The sequence below is a fragment of the Ictidomys tridecemlineatus genome, chromosome 8 (genome assembly GCF_052094955.1).
Source record: "Ictidomys tridecemlineatus isolate mIctTri1 chromosome 8, mIctTri1.hap1, whole genome shotgun sequence".
NCBI classification, from domain to species: domain Eukaryota; kingdom Metazoa; phylum Chordata; class Mammalia; order Rodentia; family Sciuridae; genus Ictidomys; species Ictidomys tridecemlineatus.
In genome coordinates, this window is record NC_135484.1 from 53,655,332 (window position 1) to 53,679,696 (window position 24,365).

The 24,365-nt window shown below is 43.6% G+C and overlaps 1 long non-coding RNA gene across 1 annotated transcript; it reads right to left on the minus strand.

Moving 5' to 3' along the window:
* Nucleotides 1-4,766: 4,766 nt before the first annotated feature.
* LOC120889304 (uncharacterized) lies at nucleotides 4,767-11,506 on the minus strand. The gene is made up of 3 exons (XR_005733217.2): nucleotides 11,395-11,506; nucleotides 10,200-10,325; nucleotides 4,767-8,428 (listed from the first exon to the last, which is right to left on the minus strand). It is a non-coding gene; the product is annotated as an uncharacterized LOC120889304 (long non-coding RNA).
* Between the last annotated feature and the right edge of the window lie 12,859 nt (nucleotides 11,507-24,365).

Below are 24,365 nucleotides of genomic sequence, written 5' to 3' on the forward strand. Positions count from 1 at the left end.
GTTTATCCTCTTTTTCTTTATTGAAATTTTTAAATTGAAAAGTTATCTATGCCTGTTATTACAAATCAGACAGGGGAAGCTGATGTTTAACAGTGTGTACCCATCTCCTCCTCATTCCATTACCCTGTGATAGAGGATGTCACAGCCTGGTCTATGCCCTTCCACGCCTTTCTCAAAATGTATACACACAGGTTCCAACAAACATAGAGAAGAACAGCAAGGCTTGAGTTTTTGAGCTCTTGTGGAAGCCTCTCCAACCTTCCCAGTCTGAAGCTAGGTTTTAAATACTTCTTTCATCCTCTGCATTTCCAATGTGCTCAACATTTCTCAAGTGGCCATCACCCATTCTTCTGGGGGAAACAGGAAGAAGAGTGTTGGTGAGGAGGTGAAGTTTCTAGTGAAAGTACTCTCTGTTTCCTCAGGCTCCAGTGGTTAAAAAAAAAAAAAAAAGAAAGAAAGAAAGAAAGAAAAGAAAAAGAAAGAAAAAAATCAGAGTCACTGACTCCCTTTCTGAACTGAACTTTTTGAAAGTGTGAGGATCAACACATGAGAGACCTGTGTAGACCCTTGGGCAAGAAAGAGATTCTGGAGGCATCTGACCAAGCTGGAGAAGCTGGAGAGAGGATCGTTGATCTCGTTTGATAGCTGGTTCTGGAATATTCAGTGGCAGAGAGTGGGTAATTCGGGACTCTTACTTCTCCTCCTTGGCTTCCTGCTGAGGGTAGTGTCAGGGCTTATTAGCACCTCCACTAGAGGCGAGGAGGGCCCTTGCTGAGAGAAGAGGTGAGAGCAGTCGATTTTGCTACTCATTAGCAACTCTGGACAGAGAGTGGTGGGAAGATTGAAGCTATTGGCAAAATGAGAGGGCAGTTCTGGGGGCACAGTCAGCCATTCTAGTGCTTTCTCCATCAGCAAGTCTCCCACAGTTGACTGCTGGCCTCACAGAGCAACGAGCAAGGCAAATTGTTGGAAGTTATTAGTTACTTTATACAATAAGTCAGCGAGGAGCCAAGATTGTGACGTTCCATCATTCTGTAAGGAGAGAAGAGTAGTCAGAAAATATTCTGAGCCAAAATCTTTATAATTTGTGAATTTCAGAAAAATAATAAATATAATTTTTAGTATTTTTTAATAAAATTCTTACACAACATTGTGTAAACAAATACTAAAATTTGCATATGCTTATAATTTATAAAACAGATTTGTTGTGTACTGGAAGGTAAAATATAACTGGTTGTCCTGTATTTTATTCCCTACACTCAGGGAGTCAACAGCTGCCCCAAGGTAACATTAATGATAATGAAAGTGAAATAAAACTAACACATAAAGTATACCAGATGCTTTGCCAAACAGTTTTCTCTTCCTTACTGGAACGTACATGATATAGTAAGGTAAGCAAAAATTCATAGAAATAAAGTGAGTTGCCCAATACTCAGGGAGTTGATGGCCATTCTCTGATTCCAGAGTGCATGCTCTTCATGGCCACACTGTGTTGCCCTAACTTTTTGGTACTTAAGCAGTGGAGGAATGGCTGGCTACCCATCAAGTGTGACCTATAATGGACAGAAGACAGTCCTAAATTCTTATTCAATTCTGTCATGTGAACTCTTGCACAAGGTCTTTCTTCTGTGTATTCTTTCTTATCTTTGAAGATCATAATTCTGCCACTGGGTCTCCCACCTCTTATGTCCATGGAGTATCTGCCAGGTATTGGTCCCTATTTTTGTTTTATATGTGTTGCAAAAAGAAATGCAGAAAAGATAATTAGAAACTCATGAAACTGGTTACTTACAAGGGATGGGTGGGAAGGGGTAGAAGGAATAAAGGAGGAAGTGACACTTCTCTGAGTATAACACTAGATATGATTTTGGAAATATTCTGTTTTATTTATTTATAAATATAACTATGGAAGTTGAGAAAAATGAACTCAAACAGAAAGAAACAGATAATATAATCACACAGAGGAAAAATTAGACAACAAAAATTCAGTTAATTCTGAATGAAGCCCTGAATTATATGTCCTCAGTCAAAGGTAAAATGATTTATAAACAAATCCTGAGCTCTGGCTTAGTAGGTGCTATGATAAGGTTCATGTTCTGGGAGCTTGGGCCTCAGTGCGGCAATGTGGAACCTTTAAGAAGTGGGGCCTAGACCAAGGAATTAGGTCTTTGTGGGGGGTTCATCTTCAGAAGGGATTATTATTGGTCTCAAGGAGTGAATTGGTTCTCATGAGAGTGAATTGTAATAAAAAGAGCAAGCCTGGCTCCTTTTGGCTTTCTGTCTCACCACTTGTCCTCTCTCTCTCTCTCTCTCTCTCTCTCTCTCTCTCTCTCTCTCTCTCTCTTTCTCTCTCTCTTACACACACACACACACACACACACACACACACACACACGTACGTTCCCATCATGATGCCATCTCCATGTTGTGAGACAGTCAGAAGCCCTCACCATCAGACCAAGCAGATACTGGTGTCAAGCTCTTGAATAACCAGAGCTGTGAGCTAAATAAACTCTTATAAAGCACCCAACCTCAGGTGTTTTGTCATAACAACAGAAAATTAATTGATAGACAATATATCTGTTATTGGAAGAGAAATACATGTAGCATTTCTAGAATTTTTTTTGCATTGTTATTATAGAACTGAGAGAAAAATAAATATTTTTATTTGGAAGAATATTCAGAATCCTCACTAAGATAAAAAGATGATACAAATATGGACTAGGGGGAAAGACAAGAAGAACCCTGTAGTGTTGGTTTGGGATTAGAGGTCACTCTTGGCTCTGCTCACTGAAATGGCAATGACTCTCCAGTAGCAATGAGCATAGATCTTGGTTTCTAAAGACAATTTCCCGTCAAAAGAACAAGGACAGGGCAGGCAAAGTACAAGAGCATCTGGTTCTTAACAGTAAGAAAGTGCTAATAAAATGATGGGATTGGATTGGGGATAAGGCTCAGTGTAGAGTGTTTGCCTAGCATGCATATGGCCCTGGGTTCAGTCCCCAGCAGCACACACACACACACACACACACACACACACACACGCACACACAGGATCATGTGTGCAACAATGTAGGAAACACCCTCATGTGTGCAACAATGTAGGAAACACCCCGAAGGGCCTCACACTGGCCAAATCTGTGGCAATTTGAGCATTAAAATTAATAAGGACAGTGATGGTTATAACCCATGAAAAAATTTTGGCAATTCATATTTGTACCAAATAAATAAAGGAAGGGATGGCTCTTCTTTAGAAAAGAAACACAACTAATATATGCAGAATAGATGGAGTTACAAAATTGACATTTTGCAACATCACAGTACTAATTGATTTGGACAAGAGTTATCAATGGATGCTAAAACTATCAGGTGAACATCTTAGAGAATCTCCCTCTAGATCAGTTATCAATTGATAGGGAAAATTGGTGTCTTTATAGCAGAAAAGTTGGCTGACACATTAACCATGTGTTAAAATTAACGTCACTGTTAACAAATGTACCTACATCATTGTCTTCTGATGTAGTGCACTGAAGACCCAACATTGGTTGTGCTGTAATTCTGCACAAAATGTATGAGCTGCATATAATCATCTGGAAACATCAAATAACTCTAAATTGAGGACATTTTACAAAACCACCTTGGACACGTTTGTCAAGATCATCAGTATCATGAAGGAAAAAGAAAAAATGATTCTGAAAAATTTCCAAATTAAATAAAAGAAATATGAGAACCATACATAATGCATAATCATGAGTTAGACCCTGGATTTGGCTGGGGGGGGAGGTAAAATTGACATAAGGTATATTATTAGAGTAATTGGTAAAAGTTGACTGTCAAGTATATTTTAGATATAATCCTGTATTAACATTAAAATTCCAAAATTGATCATTGCAGTTCAGTTATTAAGAAAATGTCCTTGTTCTTAGAAAATACAGGCTGAAACCTTTACAGATAAAGAGGTATAATGTATGCAATTTTCCTTCCTATGACTCAGCAGTTATAATTAGCAAATGGAGATAGAGATACATGATGATAGATAGATAGATATAGATGAAAAGGTATGCTAAAATATTAACTGATAAAGTATGAAGAGTATACAGGTAGGTCACAGTATAACTTTTGTAGCTTTTCATCAGCTTGAAATCTTTTTCAAAATAATAAAAGGGCTTTTTGTTCACTTGTTTATTTATTTATTTTTATACTCCAACCTCTCTATTAGAGAGGTGAGAATCAGACATTTCAATTAGAATTAAAGATGTGGGATGACCAGAGGACTTGGGCTGTGGGTACCATGCCTGTTGCTGGGAGGGAGGGTCAAATCATCATCCAACCCTATTGATTTCCACCTTTTATCTCTAATTCAAATCCATCCCCTCTTTGCATCCTCTGCCCAGGTCCTGGCTTCTTTGCCTGTGCTTCTAGGTGATTTCCTATCCGGTCTCCTGGCTTCAGGAGGCCTCTCCATTCATCTTTCCAACCCCAGAATGAAATGAAGCCTGCTGTTTTGTAGGGCTGCCAGGAGCACTCTAACTCTCCATCAGGATGGCAAAATTTCCAACAACCTCCTGCCACTCCCTGCCGCCCCCCTTTCCATTCCACTCCTCCCACAACCTTTGCTCCAACAATTCTAAACTATTTTTAGTTTCCCAGACACATTGTTGAGGTCTCTAAGAAGGGTCAAAAATATCACCCATCTTCCAGGCTCCTGGTGGGAACTGTGTTGGTCAGCTTTTCATCACTGTGATAAAATACCTGAGAAAATCAACTTGAAAGAGTAAAGATTTATTTTGGCTCATGATTTCAGAAGTTTCAGTCCACGGTAACTTGGTTCCATTTGATTTTGGGCCTATGGTGAGGTAGAACATCATGGTATGGAGGGAGTGGTGGAGCAAATCTACTCACCTCATAGCAACCAGGCAGTGGAGAAAGGGGAGGAGATAAAAGGGGAAGGGGAAGGAAGGTCAGGGGCAAGATATAGTCTCCAAGGTCATGCCCCCAAGGGCCCATTCCCTTCAACTAGTTACTTCCTTCTACACTTTCCACTAATTCCCAATAGTCAATCAGCTATGAAGGCATCAATAGACTTACCTACTGATGATGTTAAAGCCCGTGAGCCAATCATTTTCCAAATCCCCCCCTCTGAACACTGCTGCACTGGGAACCAAATCTTCAACACATGAGCCTTTGGGTGACATTCCAGATCCAAATTTGGAAAATAAAGGAATAAAAAATAGAAGAAGTGGCAGATAAAGGTAAAACTATTGCTAAGTGAGGGTAAGCTGGAGAATGTTGTCCCCATATATCAGCCTGCAGGCTAGGGGCAGCTCTGAGCAGAGCAAGTACTTCCACCTGCACATGACACTCCACAGAAGCCCCAGAACCCCAACAGGAAAAGTTCCCCACCTCCTCAGAGGCCAGCAGGTAAAGAGGCTGGGTTTGTGCTTCAGGAGAATCTGTCCTGTGGGATTTCATGGTTGAAAGAGGTGCTCCCTTTTATTACATACTAGACTGTACCCTGTATCACCTCCCTGAAGATCCTGGGAGTCCTCACCTGAAACAGACCACGTGACAACCTGATTTCGGATTTCCAGCCTTCAGAACTGTGAGAAAATAAATTCCTGTTGCTCAAGCCGCCCCGTCTATGGACTTTGATATAGCATCCCGGACAGACTAAGATGTCGAACGTGTTCTGAATATTTAATCACATCTTCCTCAGTACTACCTACTTTTATTAAAAACTTTTATTAAAAAGACATTTGCCTCATTTTAAAAGCCCAATCGGCCGGGTGCCATGGTACTTGTTTATAAACCTAGCAGCTTGGGAGGCTGAGGCAGGAGGATCACAAGTTCAAAGCCAGCCTCATCAACTTAGAGAGGCCCTAAGGGCTTAGTGAGACCCTGTCTGAAAAAAAAAAAAAAAGGTTCTGAAAAGCTTATAATTAAAACATCATTAGTCTGCATCTCTCCCTTGTTCCCTATCTTGAGTTCAGCTCCTAGGGAAAAGCACTCTTTCAGTTGTTTTGTTTTTTATAATTAGTGGATCCACTCAGTGTTTCTAAGTAATGTTTACACTACAATTCCTTGATTTATCAATTTTAGAAATTAATTATTGACTTCTTATAAGGATTTAATACTTTCATTTTATGGCCTACAACCACTTCTCTGGGACTTTCAAAGCTTCTTCCTTCCAACTCGATGAAGCTACCATTTTTCATGTTCGTGTTCATGTTATTTTGATCACATAATTGTTGTTTTACTGCCAAGCGAAAAAGTATGATACAATTCCATTTCCTTTCTTGTATAACTTTTTGTTTTCCTATAGACATTGATTTTTCCTTTTCATTAAGCTTAACTTTTTTTTTTAATCTTAATATTATTAATTCTTCAAAAACTCTCCAACAGAATTGTAAAGCTCTTCTGGATGCTATTTTTTTTCCATATAGTTAAAATAGTCTATTCAATTTTTGTTTCTGCTATCATATTTTGAATGCCTATGAGTTTTATATTGTTCACCAATGTCCCTTTTTAATAGCAAATGTCTTATTTTGGAGACACTGTCTCTCTCCAAGGCTATTAAACATAGACTTTGTGATTCGTTTTGTTGTACTCTTTAGTCTTCTGCTGAGTTTGCCTCTTATATATTTATTTTGATCTCTATTGTCCATGGTAAAAGTTTTTTCAACTGCCTCAGGACACTTGGGCTGTTCAATGCACCTAGATTGTTGATTGAAGTGCTATGAAGGTGGGAGGCTGGTCTGTGTGTATGGGTTTAGGGTGGAGACCTCTAGGAGGATTCAGGAACAACTTGGCTTTGGTTTATGTTGGTGTTTTGTTTTTTTTAATTTTTAATTTTAAATTTTTTTTATTTTTTTCCCCTTTTCAAAAGCCCCAACTATCATTCTCTGAATATCTTTTCTCTGGGGATGTTCATTTTCTCCAAAGAAAACCCACCAACCTCCTACCTGAGAGCCCTTGCCATCTCAGGAGGGGGGACTCCAAGAGGGCTGGGCATCTCCTAGTGTGTTTGTCAGCATTCAATCTCAGAGCAATTTGCCCCCTCTGCTGTGACTACAGCCCCTCTGAATACTGTTCTCCAAGAATAAACTAACTTGGGCAGGGTGGGGTGGACCCTTAGCTGCTCCACCTTGGCAGTGACCAAAGATCTAATTTCTCCTTAAGCAGAATTTCAGGAAACTTCTCATCTCCACTTTATGCCCACCACCACCTCATAGTTCAGGTGTCTGGATTTTTCCCAGGATTCTCTCAGCCAATTCTTCGACCCAGAGGGTCTCCGCAGGCACTTACTAGTCATATTCTCTGTTCCTCTACTTCCTGTATTTTCTACCCTACCAGATTCAGTGAAGGTTCTCTTTCATTGCAGTCTCTCCTGCAATTCTCTTTGTCCTTTTGGGTTTGTGCATATTTATGTTATTCCTTCACATTCATTTTAATGTGGGCTAAAGAGTGAGCAGAGATGAATATTCACATTCAAGTCACTATACTCAATTGAAAGATCCTTCCATGGGTCCTTCTGCTTGACGCTATCTCTAATCTGTTACTGGTTTACCTCCCCTATCTGTTGTTACTGTTTGGGCTCCTAAGGTTGAAGGTCTCTTTTACATCCCTATCCCCTAGCATAGATCCGGGACATGCAAGAATTACTGAATGGAACTTAATTTGCATAGTTGGTGCTATTGGAAAGTAGGAGAATAAAGTAGATGACCACTTCAGATCTCATCAACTCTATTCTCTAAACGTCCTCCTGATGAGAGAGATTTTTCAAGATTGAAGCAGAAATAACCAACTCCTACTCATACTGCCTCTTACTTACGGTGTGTACAGTTTTCCTTGACTCTTTCAGAGAAATGCTTGTTTTACTTAGAAATAATTGCTTTTCAAAGGCTGGCAACTCTAATTAGTTACCAGGTGAGTGAGGCTAATAAGAAACGTCTCCTGACCGAGCGAGCAAAAGCAACGGAACAAAATGTATAGTGGATTTTTTTTTCTCCCATCTTGCAAACCAAATAGGTCCTGTGTGCACATAATTGAAAGAAAATTGACATGTATTATCTAAGATGCATTTTCTTCCATGTGCACAAAGAGAACTGGATTTTCAGGCGGAGCCCTTGGAGGTTCAGGAAAGAGCTGTGCTGAGGAGTGCGTTCACTTACCTCTTAAGGAGATGTAATGGGGTCACCGTTTGGCTGCTTCTGGGGAAGATTCTGAAATGCCCTGACAGTTTCCTCGGCGTGCCTTAATAAATGACCACAAACTGGTTGGCTTAAAACCACCGTCTTATTCCCTTACAGTTCAAGAGGCCACAGGTCCCCACCAAGGTGTCATCAAGGTCCTTCTGGAGGCTCGGAGAGAGAGTCCATCCCATGCCTCTGTCCTAGCTTCTGGTGGTAGCAGGCAATTCTTGGCATTCCTTGGTTTGGAGGGAGAGAAAAATATAATTTCTTTTCTCAGTCCTCACAAGTTCTTAGCTGGGATAGATTCTTGTTACAAAAGGCAGACGAACATGAGAAAGACAAGCACCTTTCATAACATATGTCATGTCTGTTATGCAGGAGGGGAGCCACTTTCTCTGGAACAATACCCTCTCTCAAACCAGTTGCTGGGGTGTCTGTCTTAAATAGCATGTTAACAAAAAGAAGCCATAAATGTTAGAGTGACAAGAGAAAGGAGTGAGAAGTTTCAAGCCCAGGACCCTGGAGAACAGCAAGGAAGGTGGTCAAGTCTGCTCCCAGACTCCTCAGGCCCAGAGGATATACTTCCCTGGCTTTAGGTGGGAGAGGTAGGAGGACAGGAAGACGTGTGTGTGTATGTGTATGTGTGTGTGTGTGTGTGTGTGTGTGTGTGTGTGTGTGTGTGAATCTCTGTCCTGCCATCAGACAAACCCAGGGAAAGGCAAAGAGACCTCCTGTCTTTAGCTCGACAATCTTTTGGTTTCTTTGGCTTGTGCCTATGTTATGCTCGAATTCGGGACCCCCAAAGACCACCAGAGACCCAAGATCGATGTAAGCCGCAAAGAGGTGTTTATTGCGAGCTAGCTCGGTCCTCCGCACACACACACAGCAACTGGTGACGCTGAGAGGCCCCGAGCCCAGGGTTTGTAGCAGTTTTATACATTCTTTGGAGAGGGCAGGGACTTCACATACATCATAGCAAATCATCACACACTGCGGGAAAATCAAATAACAACTCTAAAACATGATTAGCACATTCACTGGCGGGAACAAGTTGGGTAGGGGTGATTGGTCAGTACAAAAGGGGTATTCATTTGAACTGATTGGTTTAAGCCAAGAGGGGTGTATGTGCTGAACTACATGGTTTCCCAACATGTTATCAACCACTATAAAATACTGGGAGGGTCATCTGGCATCCCAGGTATTTCCCTGTCTCATGCTGATGGTGGCTGCTAGGGGGCTGCTATGGATCCCCACCTAGCCTGAGTCAGGGACACCTGGTGCAGCAGATCTCTCCTGTTATTTGTAGATAAACAACTTTGCAGGGTGGGAATGTGCTTAGGAGTGCTCTTGTGGGTTTTTCCAAGGACAAAGGCATGTCCCTTGCTTGGACAGGCTTTGCTCTGAGATAGAGGCTGGTTTTTCACCTACATCATTCTGATCTCTGCCTCCATCTCCACATGTGTGAAGTGCTGTGTGGAGGTGTCTCTCCAGCCCTCCCTCTCATTGTAAGGATACCAGTCTTGGGCGTTAGGGCCCATCATAATCCAATATGACTTCATCTTAGCATGATAACGTGTGCAAAGACCCTATTTCCAAAAAGGGTCATATTCTAAGGTTCTAGTGGACATGAATCTTTTGGAGATACTATTCACTCCAATCCATTACCTAAAATCCTTATCTTCCTGTCCTTAATTCTAGTTGCATTCAGAGACAATATTTATAATCAAATACTTTCAGACAATTCATGTAGGAGAGGATCAGAGAAACACCTGGAGAAGGTGCCTAGGAGATGGGAAGCTAGACATGCAGGTGAGGCTTGCCTCTTGGGCAGAGGTTCCTAACCTTGCTGCACATTAGAATCACTCTCATTTAAAAAAAAAAAAATCCTGCTGCCCAGGTATCAGTAGTTTTTAAAACATGACAGGTGCCCTGCCAGTGTGCAACCCAGATGCTGATCATTCCTCCAGGGACTCTTTCCCCAGACCCTTGCTGATGAGGCTGCCTTACCTGAACTCCTGTGGCCTGTGTTGATGCAGACCCTGCACAGGTGTGCTCTTGCTGACTGCAGGGAACTTAGCAACAGAAGTTTGTTTCTGCCCCTCTATTTTGCTTTCAAAGATGACTCCATTGGTGCTGAAAAATCAAAAGTTAATAAGGTTGTAGGGAGCTACACATTTAAAAAATTGCATTCATCAGATTAGCATGGTCATCAAAGAGATTTTAAAACCTCCAAAAGCACAGAGAAGAAATCACCCATTCTGTCCCTCTGGGGGAAAAAATAATATGATGACTGTTCTTCTAATGTTCCTTCCTATGCATCTTCAAGCATACAATATGTATTTCACAAATGTGGAATTATTGGTTTGGGTGTTTCAGTTCTTCATTTAGCAACATCATTAAATATATATCATTAAATAAATATTTTCCACTAAGTGGTCCTTGGAATTTGAAAGGCTATATTTAATTTCTTTGCAGAGAATATCCTGTAATTATTTAACCAGTCACTATAAGAGAATGTAGGAAAAATTCCTGCTGTCCAATTAGTTAGACTGGAAGCCAAAGAGCTGAGAAGCAGAAGTCCATCTTCTCTCCATCCTATGGAGAAGCCCTGGAGATATCCCCAAGGTGTCTGCCACTTCAACCTACTGTCTTCCCACCTGTGCCTCTACCACTACTCCAGGCTCAGTATGCCCAAGATAGGGAAATTGGAGGAGGCATTGGATGGAGTGTTCTTGACCTTGGGGAGAATTCTTTGCTGGGCCCTGATTCAGATGAATCACAGGCTTTGAGAGTGACACAAGGAAAACCAGGCATCTTGTTCTCTGATCTTAGCTTAGAGAGTGAAATATCTGATTTGCATTCCGTCCCCCTGGAGCAGGACAAAGGAACTAGTTAGAGCAGGATTTGCAAAGAGAGGAAGCACCTGCTGTCGCCCCACTCCCACCTCATTGGGTATGAAAGGGATAAATTAGTTGCCTGTAGCCTTGGGAATGTCATGGAGAGAGGCCATTTGGGATGTGCTGCCTTGCTGGCACCCAACCCAGAGGACAGAGCCCACAGGGAGAGGAACCAGCAGCAAGAGCCTGTGGAATTCTCTGGTGTGGGTTGGATTTAAGTGGGGAGGGTGGTCACAGAAGTATGTTTCCCCTTTGAGGTCACTGTATGGAAGGAAAGCATCCCAAAGATCTCCCAGAGAACTCACCCCAATACCTAAGCGCTTGTCCATGCCAGAGGACGTGAAACCAAGAGAGGACACACCAGGTAAAAAGACCTTTGTTCTTTCTTATTTCTTCCATCCCTCCCTACGCCTCCCAGACAACCTGGAAGCTGCAGAGTGGAGATGGAGGAAGCATGAAAGACCAGCCCATACCCTGGTCCAGGGCTAGGCTAGTCCCAACCTGGAGAGATAAAGGGCATTGAGTTAGAGGAAAGAAAGACCACTGTGGCTTTAACACATGCACACCATCGACCCAGGGAGATCATCTCTAGGAATTTATCTAGGGAATAATCAGAGATGTGTTCATGTAGTAAATAATGGCCACACATGAAAAATGTTTCCCTGCATACCACGAAACCTGTAATTTTTAGATTAATAGCTCTGTCATTTCAATAACATTTCACAGAATTTTTGATATCTTATTTTCATATATATTTAAAATATAGTAATCCCTATAATAAAATCACTCACAGAAAGGAGTTTTATTTTACCTATTTATTTAATACTCCTGGTTATAGTTTTCTTGTCAATCTTTAAAAAAGAACTTTATTGGGACATTATAGTTATAAGTAATAATGGGCTTTTTACAAATTCATAACTGCACATAACATAATTTGGTAAATTTTATACCCTAGAACTTCCCCTTTCCCCCACCATTTCCCTACCCTGGTCTCCAAGAGAAGGAATATTTATTTATTTATTTATGGTACAAGAGATCTAACTTAGAGAGCTTAACCACCGAGCCACATTCCCAGCCCTTATTTTTTATTTTTGAGACAAGGTCTCAATAAGTTGCTTAGGGCCTCACTAAGTTGCTGAGACTAGCTTTGAACTTGCAATCCTCCTGCCTCAGTCTCCAGAGTCAAGAAAAGGAGCTTTAAACAGTGGGTCCCTACGGTGCTGAGGACACCATGTTCCAGTTAATATTCCTACAACAATAACAAAACTGTTCCAAATACAGTGGAGCAAAACAACCACCAGGGGATCATGCTCATGGGTTTGTGGACCAGGGATCTGGATAAAGCACAGCAGGGATGGCATGTCTCTGCCTTAAGATTCTGAAACCTCAGCTGATTGAATGGTTGGGATGTCTCAAACATCTGGAGGCTGGAAACATCTGGAGGCATCTTCATTCCTATAACTGGCACCTGGCAGGGATGGCTTGATGGTTGGACTGAGCTGGGTCGGTGGCTGCAGCATCTCCATATGACCCTGCCTGATAGCTGGGGTATCCCACAGTATGGAAGCTGGGTCCCAAAGTGTTTCCCATGGGGAGGATTCCAAGAGGTGGAAGCTGCATGGCCTTTTAATGCCCTACCCTTGGAAGTAAACCATGTCACTTTGCCTGTAGTGTTTTGGTTAGCACTACATGAAGGGAGAGGACATGGACCTTACCTTTCAACAGAGGATTATTAAACTACCACAGACAGAATTCTTAATGTTTAACAAAACTGGAGTAAAGTCTGCAGTTAAAGCCAATTAGTGCTTTACAATTTTTCCAATTATTAGCATAGTATAGTATCCATGTGGTATTGTTTCTTCAACAACAAATATAGTGTCCCAACACCAACCACTTCTCCAAGTCTCTAACACCAACTGAGTGTTCCAAGACTTGGTGCAATCTGGACACTATACTTGCAGTTAGAACAGACCCCACATGTTAAGGGCTCAGTCGTGTAAGACCATCCACACTTCAGATGACAGTGACAAGCCCCAGATCCCAGGGCTGCACACGCGTCTGAGTTGGCTGCCAATTTGAGGATTCCTGTGACCCTCACTTCGGATTTGATAATTTGCTAGGATGACTCAAAACTCACAAAATACTTAGCTTACGATTACCAGTTTATAATGAAGGATACAACTCAAGAATAACCAAATGGAAGAGACACAGAGGGCAAGGGATTGGGACATCACCAAGTGCCACCTTTTCACACCTGGATGTGTTCCCCAACCCAGAAGCTCCTCCTTTATCATCCCAGAATTTTAATCAATCCTCATTACACTGCCATGATTGATTGGATCATTGACCATGAAGGATTGAGCTCCACTTCCAGCTTCTCTTCCCTCTACAAGGTTGGGATAGGACTGAAATTTCTAGTTCTGTCATCATGTGGTTGGTTTTTCTGGTGTTCTGCCCTCCTCCCCCAGGCAGTTCATCAGCAGACAAGAGTCATTCCTATTACTGGGAAAATTCAAGGGCTTTAGGAGCTCTTTGTCCATAACAAAGGTAGAAGACTAAATATACTGGATATTGTTTTTATTATACCAAAGCAGAACAGTCACCATGTGTCCACAAAGCACCGGGCTGCGGGTAGAAATCTAAAGAGAAAGATGCAGCACCAGCTCTTGAGGAGCTCTGAACCCAGTAGGGGACATGGGAACAGAAATAAATTTCTGCAGATACTATAAAATAAGCACCTACGGGGACTCAGAGGAAGAGTGACTGTGTGAGGAAGCATGTGCTTTAAATTTTTTTTCCAACAAAGACAAAATTATTTGCTTGTGCACATTCACCTGACTTTTCAAGACCACCAAGGGGGTACTATCACAAAGTGACAGCTTTCACTGGTGGCTGCCATATGACAACTGTCAGGGCACATGCATCTCCAAGTCAAGCAATAGAAAGGCGGATGGGGACGAGTAGAAACACTAGGCAAGTGGAAATATCTACACCTTTCACTGGAAATCAAGGAGTAAAACTCCAAACCTTAGTTCTTGTGTTCTGATGAAAGAAAATTTAAAGTCAGACACCAAAAATCATGCAAGAGAACTTTATTATAAGTGGAAGTGAAGTGAAAGTAAAATAAAAACAAAGTGAGGTTTAAGCAGCGAGCACTCTCAAGAGAGAGAGTGGACCATGTCCAAAGGAGACAATGAATGCTGTCTCCGAGTTTATGACTGTTTGACATTTGTCAGGAGAACTGGGGAGCACCTTCTATACTTTTTGTCAATCAGGTGTTCACCTCCTCCTTCACGTCAGGCAGTGGAGTTGTTTGGCTTAATTGGTCCTCTCTGGAACTGTCATGGTGACCATCCTATTTAGGGGGGCTTCATCTACAAGTCAATCCCATGTAAATGTGGCTACTGAGGTCAATGGCTGGTCAGAAGGCACCTGTGCTGCTAAAAGAATCTTTCTTCCCAGACACTTGGAGACACTTAGAGCCCTAGTTCCTAGCTTTACATCGACATCAATGGACCCTGTCCAGAGTTAATCCTCTTCTCTTGACATGATTTCTAACTAGCTCCCTTGTTTCTGTTTATTTTCTACAAATTAACTACCACCCTTTGCTTTCTCATCTACTTAGGAAGTAGTTTAAAGAAGACCCTAAAGTAATTTAAAAACACTTGTGACTGTGCCATGCATTTCACTGCTTATGGCTAGCTACTACCTAACACATGGACACTTTCTCCATAAGATGCCATGATAAAATAGGAAGACTATTGATGTGTGGAGACAGATTGGTTTTGTGTTTTGTACATGCAGTACTGTTTGTCCCTGAGCACTACACTTGGACCATGCTACCAGCACCCTTGATTTTTGCAGGCTAGGGCCGGAATCCAGAGGAAGGCCATACATGGTAAGGTAGAATCCTGCGAAGGCATAAGTCAAACGAGTATACTGCCCAGTAAAGTATGTTCTATATTCCTATTTTGACAAAAATAACCACTTGGAAGGATCAGGTTCGAGTTTAGAATCTCAGCACCATGTCTGAGCCTGTAGCACCCCCCTACTTCTTGTCTTATCCTTGGCTCCATTGTCCACAGAGGATACCCCAGCCACGTGTCCACATACTGCAAATGGTCTCTCCTTGGCCATTCCTAAGACTCAGAGTCACAAACACTAGCATAGGGGTCCGTGTAGGAGGATGGTGTGAGGAAGAGGCCATCCAAGGCCCAGGCTTGGGCAAAAATTCTTAGGTAGGGAATATTGGGTCCTGGAGACATAAGGCCTAGCCTGGGGGGCTCAGGCCACAGACTCTGAGCTCAAACATTCCCTTGACCTTGTGGATCCCTGGCCCACAGGGAGAGCCAGAGCTGAGCCCTTAAAAGCTCAGGGATCAGGGCAGACCCCTCTTTCTTGGCCTTGGAGCTGTACAACTTAATTCACCATGTTTCCAGGTACTAATGGGCTGATCTACAGAGCAAACCTAGAGGCCAGACGTGAGTCTGTGTGCTATGAAGTGCAGTTATTTCATGGAAAGCCACACTGCAGAAAGAAAAGAAAGAACTGAGGTCAGGCCCTGTTGCTATCCTACTCTTTCACAGCTAAGTATCATTTATTACTGCTTGTTTCCAAAACAGGACTACTTTTATTTTTAATCTCCCACACAGACAAGACCACTTCTTTCAAAGCAATGGCTTAAAACTACTGAATTCCTCCCTCCCTCCCTCCCTTTCTCTCTTTCTGTCTCTTTTCCTTTCTTTCTTTTTTTCTCTTTCGTCTGATTGAGAACTGTTAGTAGTTGTATGGATTAAACCTTAATCTCCCTGCTGAATTTCCTAGATTCAAACCAGCATGATGCACTAATCCTGTGACACTCCAGGAAGAAACACTAGAAGGCAGCTGATCCAATCTTGTGAGAGGTTTTGATGCTATAAGCAACAGAGACAACTCAGTCATATTTTAATCTAGCTCTCTGATTCTCAGCCTGGGCTGTCCATGAGAATCCCCTGGGGATCTCTGGAAAATGCCAAGCTCAGTCCTTGAACAATTTAAGCAGAGTCCTGGGGCCAGGGCCCAGCAGGGACACCTCATCAGGTCTCCCTGTGTGGTTCTACCATGACCTCCTAGCCACCAGGGTCGAAAGCAGACACTGATTTTGCCAAGGAGGGTGGTAGCTGGCCAAGGCAGTGTCCCACACAAACAGCCCAGGTAGAGAAGGCCTAATCAGCATTTGGATGGCATGTTCTTCTGTTCCCAGCATAGGTGTTTGTATCAGTCTGGGACTGGTGTGATCAGACTGTGCCTGAGGAATTTCTCCTCTTCCTAGCACTGATTACTACTGGCTAAATAAAAAATAAATAAAAATAAAAACAATCCCAAACCACAAAAGTGTACTTAGTGACAATAAACAACCCACTAAACAAGGTCAGAAAGAAACTACTTCTGCAGACACCAATAAATCTGGCTCCCACCATGAGAGCACACCAAGACCTACTGATGAGACTGAGATTTTTTTTTTTTTTTATTAGTGCTAGGTGGTGTAACAGGGATTGACCCCAAGGATGCTTACCCATTGAGCCACATCCCCAGCCTTTTTTGTTTTGAACCAGTGACTTGCTGAGTTGCTTAGAGCCTTGCTAAATTGCTGAGGCTGGCCTCCAACTTGCAATCCTCCCACCTTAGCCTCCTGAGCCACTGGGATTACAGGCATGCATCACCGCACCCGGCAATACCAAGTTGTTTAAGGTTACAGAGACATGCCTACAGCAACAGCAGAGACCACTTAATTGACAGGTTGCTTTTAGAGGGGGAAAGGGATTTGAAGGAAGCACTGAAATAAAGGATAAACTATAAGCCATAAATGAGAAGCAAAATTAGAGACTAAAGTCACTTTGTTCTATGAAACATTTTCCTGGAAGTATAGAGTGAATTGCTAAATCAGAGCTTTCTAGGTAAAATCTTTCAATGACTGCAGGATCAGCCAGAGAAAGCCTGTGCGCCAATCTCCATTCCCAGCCTGTCTGCCACATACACGTTTAGGGAACAGTCAGGAGCTCAGGCCACAGCAGGCAGCCACAGGCACAGGCTCTGACTTTCCAATTGCATTTCTAGAACCACCACCAGCCACAGACTCATTCAGCTCATGTTCCTTGAGGGCATATTACACAGAAAGCATGTTAGTGCTGAGGTTGGTCCAGAGAGAGGTAAGGCACAACCTTGCCCATGGAGCTTGGGGTCTGGTGATGAAAAACCATACGACAAAGACAAAAGAACACAGGCAGGAGACAGGGTCCTCTCAGACACTCTGACCAGTTGATCTGAATGTCACTTGGCATCTCGAGGCCTCACTTTCCCCATTTACACAGTGAGGGGTGAGACTGGAGGAAAAGCACAGTTGCTTCCAATCCTCTTTTATCTTCATGTTCAGCTCTTTTTCCTGCTGCCCTGAGTGAAACTTAGTTTTATAGAAGCACCTGAGCCCAGGTCTTTGAAGAAAGCAGAACAATCTACAGGGCAGAATCGAACATTCTTGACATAAACTGTTTCCATAGGCCTCAGGAGGTTTAGGGCAGAATGAACAAATAGAACCGAGTCTCACTTGCTCTTTTCCACCTCTTGACCTGAGGTGGAGACCCTCAGGTGTGTTGTTTCACAAATGCTCACAGCCCCCTGGCTTCCCAGATCCCTGCACCCACTCAGCCACACAGGGGCACCTCGGCCCTCCCTGGGTGCCAGGTGTTGCTGGGGCCCCTCCCTCAATTACTGAGGGCCCACAGATGCCATTGCTGCCTGTATTGAGAATGTAGTTGCCACAGCTCCCTGGAAATGACGTGGTACCTCTGTAACCTTAGAACATTTAGGGGTCCCTGCAGTGGCTGTGGTGGCCTCCATGGAAGCAGGGGCTGGAGCTGCCTCTGCCCCTATAGTTAGGCATTAAGCTGCGTGTCACCATTCTCTGTGCTATTTCAAAGGACTTCATGTTTTTACCACAATCTGTTATTCTTGTCCCAAAGCTGCTCTGCCTTGTCCTAGGATTTGGCAAGAGACACTTGGGCATAGTGGTTAAGAGTTCACAGTCAAGGGCCAAAAGTGTTGTTTGAACTCTGCTTCCTCTACTTAGAAGCTGTGTGACACAGGACAAGTTACTTCTCCTTTCTGGGATTTAGTTCCTCTTGCGTCAAATGGAGATGCTAATATTTGTTTAAAAGGTTGCTGTGACAGTGAACTGAGTTATCACATATAAAATGTCTGAAATAGCATTTGGCACAGAGTAAATGCTCAATATATATATTTGTTTATTTCTGTGCTTTATGTGATAATACAGACAAAAGTACTTTTCTATTAATTGACTCGGCATTAGAACAATGGAAGTTTGGAGACTTTACCTATAGAATGGCAGAGTTTTACATCCCCAGGACACCCGTTCCCACACTGTATAATTTCATTCTCTGTTCATATTATTCAACAACCACAGATTGGTAAGTTATAAAGAAAAGAGGTTTATTTTGGCTCTTGGTTCTGGAGGTGCTGGGTTGAGGGGCTGCACCTGATGATGGCCCTCTTGCTGGCAGAGTCCTGAGATGGCCTAAGGCATCACATGGCAACCAACAGGGAACACACGTGGGTCTTTTCTGATCTCTCTCCCTCTTCTCATAGGCCACGGAACACCTCTGTAAGTCTCCTCTGGGTGGCCTGGACTTCCTCACAGCATGACTGCTCAGGGCTCACAGGTGTCTCAGCTCCCAATGCAGAGCAGTGTAGCCTTTGAAGAGTTACTGCCACCATAGTCTCAAGCCTGCCCAGACCCAAGGGGAGGGGACATAGACACCACATCTCTTTGGTGTCACATATGCATTATAACAAGAGCCTGTGAAATAGGACACACTGTAATGACTGTCCTTAGAAAATAAAACCTGCCATGGCCCCTCTCTCCAGGAACTTCCAAAGGCCATTCTTACTACCCCATCCCTTTCTTAGCAGGGACAATGGTTTGCAAAAGAGACATCTTTTTTCTTTTTCTTTTTTTACTTGAATCCTTAAACACTTTGGAAATACCAATCGTCCTCTCCTTTCTCCCATGTCACTGGCTCATGGAAACCAACATAGATGCTCCTCTTGTTCCCTTCCCAAGGACTATCACCCTAAATGATCTGGCTGTAGAGAAACAGAGGGAGTAAAGGAGAGAACCATCAGGGGAAAATTATTCTCCTATCACAAGAAAAATAATAAGTGTTTGATGGACTCATTGTGAGAATTAAAGTGGGCACTCATGCAAAACCTGACCTAATGAGGGATTGTCTGTACTGTCTCCCTGTGGGGACAGCAGGATGCAAGCCTGGGCCCAGCTGCAGAGGCTGGTGCTGAGCAGGGTTGACTTGAGGAGAGTGTATTAGTATAAACTTGGACTTGATAGTTGAGATGACTTAAGTAACTCCTTTAAGAGCATCTGGAGAGGGAAATGCTATTTCCTAAGGCCCTTTATGGCTCTAAACTGCCTCGCTAGTTCTCAGAGCGTCCATTTCACTTACTGGCTTCCCAGTGCCCCAACAGTACCCTGGCAGCTCCTCGTTTCAGACGAGACAGTCTGTGAGAGCTGATGCAGAGCCCATCTGGGGGGCCACTGGGCAGGACTTAGTGCAGAGTGGTGCTTTTTCAAATTCGATGTCTAGATCCCCCAAGAGCAGAGTCTTCAAAGCACTCCCACCTGTGAGATTACTGCAGACCATCGCATCAGAGAGCAATAAATGGAGGAATACAAGCAACCTTGGCTAACAAGAAATCGCCTTCCTGCTCCCCAGGTGGACCAACTTGCAAGAAGGTTGTGGCCATTAGCTGTTTGCACAGGGCTCCTGCCTTGAAAGTATTTGTGGCAGATTTGTTGCCTGCAGTGCCAAAGACTTTGTCACCATCTCCTCTGCCCTTCCTTCAGAAAGTAGTCGTGAAGTCAAACTCTTGTATTGAAATGAATTTCTCTACCCACTTTTTGAAAAAGGAGGAAGAGAAATTGCTTCATTGTTTACGGCCAGAGGTTCACCTAAATTCTTTCACTGGGTGAGCTTTTTACCCTTGCAGAGCAAGGGAGTTGCACATAGTGGCTCTGACCAGACTGTTTGTTGTTATTGATGTTGGAAGCAAAGATGACACCTTTGCTTCTCTGTGATTTATTCTATAATGCAGCAGTTCTTATTTTTAAAATTTTTTTGGTGATCACAGCATTCTGTCTAATACCAAAATGTTTGGTGATATATGTGAAGGTATTGAAAAATGAAAGCAACACAAAACCAGTCAATGAACTTTGCAACATCAGCCCCACCAAGCTAAAGGTCAGGGATTGGCCTACCTGCCTCATCCCCTAAAGCATGGCCAACTGCTTGGGCAGAGCAGTTGCTGCCTGAGCCATCTTTCACATACTCAGGGACCAGTTTCTGCTGCAGTTCAATGTGTAGAGTCCTCCCTTCAGAGGGGCTTGGCTGAGCTCCATTTCTCACCTCTGACCTGCAGCAATGGTACCTTCTCCACATCGAGGTGCTCCATGAGCCCAGTTTGCCTTCTAGATCAAAAGCCAGTTCTGTTGCATAAACACTCTGTGATCATTAAGTGAGTCCTCCATACCAATTCAGAATTGATCATACATCTGTGAAGGGATTCCTGCTCGCCAGCTAGAACCTTTGGAGAGTGTGTCCATGCAAGGTTTAGTTTAGTTGTATTTGTCCTACTTAGTAAAGTCCTATTCATCTAGGTGCCCTCTAGTGAGATCCCATGAAACCCTATATTTTCTATATATTGTGACCATGAAGGTTACTTTTATGTGAACACTTGACTGGGTCATGGGGCGCCCAGACATCTGGTCAAAGATCATCCTGGTACGTCTGTCAGGATGTGTCTCACTGGATGAGAAGAGTCAGTAGACTGAGTAAAGCAAGATTATCCACCTTATGTGGGTGAGCCTCATCCAATCAGTTGGAGACCTGAACAGCAACCAAAACTTGACTGTTCTACAAGTAAGAGAGAATCATCCTTCCTAACAGCCTTTGAATTGGGTTAACTGCCTTACTCCTGACTTTGAACTTGAATGGAAACCTTGACTCCTTATGGGTCTTGAGCCTGTTGGCCTTTGTGCAAGAACTAAACCACTGCTCCTGGGCCTGGGGCTTTGACTCACTCAGCAGATCTTGAGACTAGCCCACCTTCATTCTCATGCAAGCCAATTCCTTGTAATACATCTCTTTATATTTATGTAAAATCTCCTGTTGGTTCTCTTTCTCTGGCAAGTCCTAATTGAATGACACTTACCATTATGACTCTTAAGTGCCCTTTTCTTGCTTATCTTCCTCACCTGACTGTGAACTCCTTAGGCAAGGAGCCCTGTTTTGCTTGCCATGTTAATCTCTACCAAAGAGCCCAACATGTCATAGGCATTCAGGCCTAATCCCAGAGGGTCCTACTTTGCCATGTATTGAGGGCTACCTTTTCCTTTCCATAGGGGCAGACACACTTGGGGACACCTAACTTTCCAGCCTCTGAGGCCTGCCCACCTAGCAGGTACGTGTGTGCCCATGTGGGCACACACATACACACACAGTCTGTTGAAGGAATTAGCTGGGGATGTATGTAAGAAGAAAAAGAAATGGGTACATTCATATTAGCTACACGGCCACCTTCTCATCATCTTTGGGGGCCTCAGTGGGAGAAGGGTGAGAAAATTTTGCGACAGGAAAAGTGATACAGAGGTTGGTGATTGGGTGGGTAGGAATAGGAAAGGCCAAAGCCCAGAGGGTGGGTTTATGGGACTAAAGAGTAAAGCACTAGAAGGGATGGGAATCCAGGCAGAAACCTTGGACTCAAAGCCCCTAGGAGTTCTCACCTCTGGAATGTGGAGATTCGCATCTGGCTTCTGAGGCTGAAGTTTGTTCATGGGGCTCCAGGTTTGTCTAATTCTTAGGGCAGCCTGCTTGTCAGTGATGCTGTCACCAGCCAAATATTTGTTCCAGAATTCCTTGTGTGGTGTGTGTGAGACAGAGGATCAGCCCAGCTCCTCACCCCATGAAGGCCGGGCAGAAGGCCTCATTCTAAGTGTGCTCCTGAGGATGTGCTTTTTAACAGAAGATGGAAGTCCTGCGGTCCATACCTCCACAGGAAGTGTCTGCCCCATGATGGATTTCAACACACTGTTTCACCAACATATTTGCCAAACAAAGAAACAGCTAACATCATTGGCCCCAGGAGTTCTAATCAGAAATCTTTTCATGTTTAGGAATGCACTTTTTTTTGTGTTATTTTTTCCTCCAAATATGTAGGTCCTTTCAACTTTGAAACCAACCTTTGTGCATCATTATATATAGATTAATTGCTTCATAGTCAAAGTTAATTAAAAACCCATGGAGTTGACGTGTATAAAATGAAATAGTCTCAAAACCAGGACAATCAAAAGCCCTCATTCCACTCTCTTCCAAGGCCCGGAGGAATACGTGCAGCAGATGGGTCTGCTCCAAGCCCTGCTCAAACAAGGAGCAGCTGTCAGACAGAGCCAGCCGCCATTTCCCTGCTTCTTCTAGTGCAGCGCCTGGCTTTGAATTGAATTTTGAAGTTTGCAGCTCAGCATGCCTGGAACCCAGTAAGTGTTCAACCAAAGTTTGGCAAGCTAGCTGGAGGCATACCTCCGCTTCAATCAGATTTCAGTTGCTAAAAAGAGAGCCTAAATATCTATCATTTAAAAATGCCTAAGGATTTTCACACATAGGGTTTTTCTGGGCAGTGGATCAGCTTATCAGCATGCTCACCAAACGGACTCCTTAAAGTAGAAATGGAATGATCTGTTCAATGTTAGGCAAAGCGTCCCTGGTGTGGCGTTCCGCTCTCCTCACTGGCATATGCAACTCTGAGCTCAGCTCAATGCTGTGAGGAGCATCACTGGGCCTACTAGCTCCCTCCAGTTTTCCCTTCCCCCTGGTTTGCCCTGTACCCCCCCACCCTCAACAGATAGATGGTCCATTTTATTCTTGTGCACGTGACTTCCCCAGGAATTGGAATCCTGATGTATTTGCTGAGGTCAGGGGCTCATCCTGCCCATTCACTTCTTCCCAACTTCTCAGCAGAGCACCTGCTGATGGAGAGGGGCCATCAAGAGGTGGGCCTCATCCTGAAGACTGGAACACATCCTGCCCTGCTTCCCTATGAGGAAGTCTCAGGGTCTCTGCTCTGGGCTGTCCAGTCCAGTGACCAGGGTGACTGCCTCCTGCAGTTCTGACAGTGTCAGGTACAGGGTTCAGGAACTCTGGTCAGAACAGCCTTCACAGAGCAGTGGGCAAGACAGGAGGCACTAACTGTATACGGTGTGGCTAAGGAGAGGCGGGCCTAGGGCTGCCCCATCAGCACTGTGAGAACACAACTGTCCAGCTCTCTATCAAGTTTCCAATCTCAGCATTTGCCCAGAGTTTTGGGTCACTTAGACTCCCAGACTGAGCTCCCTACTCCTTGGCCCCATTGGCATAATCGGAGCCTGTCACTGTTCCAGCCTTGGGGGCATAAGTGTGACATCCAACTACAACAACAACACCTCTAGGACCAGATTCAGGAATGTATCAAATTAAAAAACCCAGCAGCCAGACCCCTCCCTCCAAACACACAGGCAGATAGTTATAAATATATTTATGTTTAAAACTAAGTGAGACCATGTCTGAAAATTAAAAAAAAAAAAAAAAAGGAATGGGGTAGAGCACTCCTGGGTTCAAACCTTAGTAACACACACATACACACGCACACACACACACACACATGTACACACACGCACTTAAAAAGCTAGCCCAATCCCATTTCAGATTCAGGTCTTTTGGAAGATCTTTTTCAGACTCTCTCAACTCTTGATCCCACATCTCCGGCCTCTCATTCTGGCCTCCCCTAGTGGAGATTTCTCTTGCCATGATGCTTTCTCTCCCTAAGCTCTTTCCCACCAGACCTCATGGTCCATGTATTCCATGTAGCCGACACATGCTGTTCCCCACCACAGAAGTCTGCCTCTGGTGAGTTTTCTAGTAGGAATTTGTCTCCCTGGGACGGCCGTGGCTAGCAATTCTCCATTCTCCACATTGCTACAGGCAGGTGGATGAGGCCACCCAATCATGTCCTTCTCACAAAATCAGGGTGCCTTCTCACCTGGTTTAGGCTGCCCTCCGGAGCCCATGAAGTTTTCCAAACCTCAGCCTTCATAGCTCTGTGTCCTTTGAACAAATCGTTTGTAGCTCAAAAAGGGGGTGGGGCCTCCTTGGATGGTTGGAAAAAACCATTCTAGGCC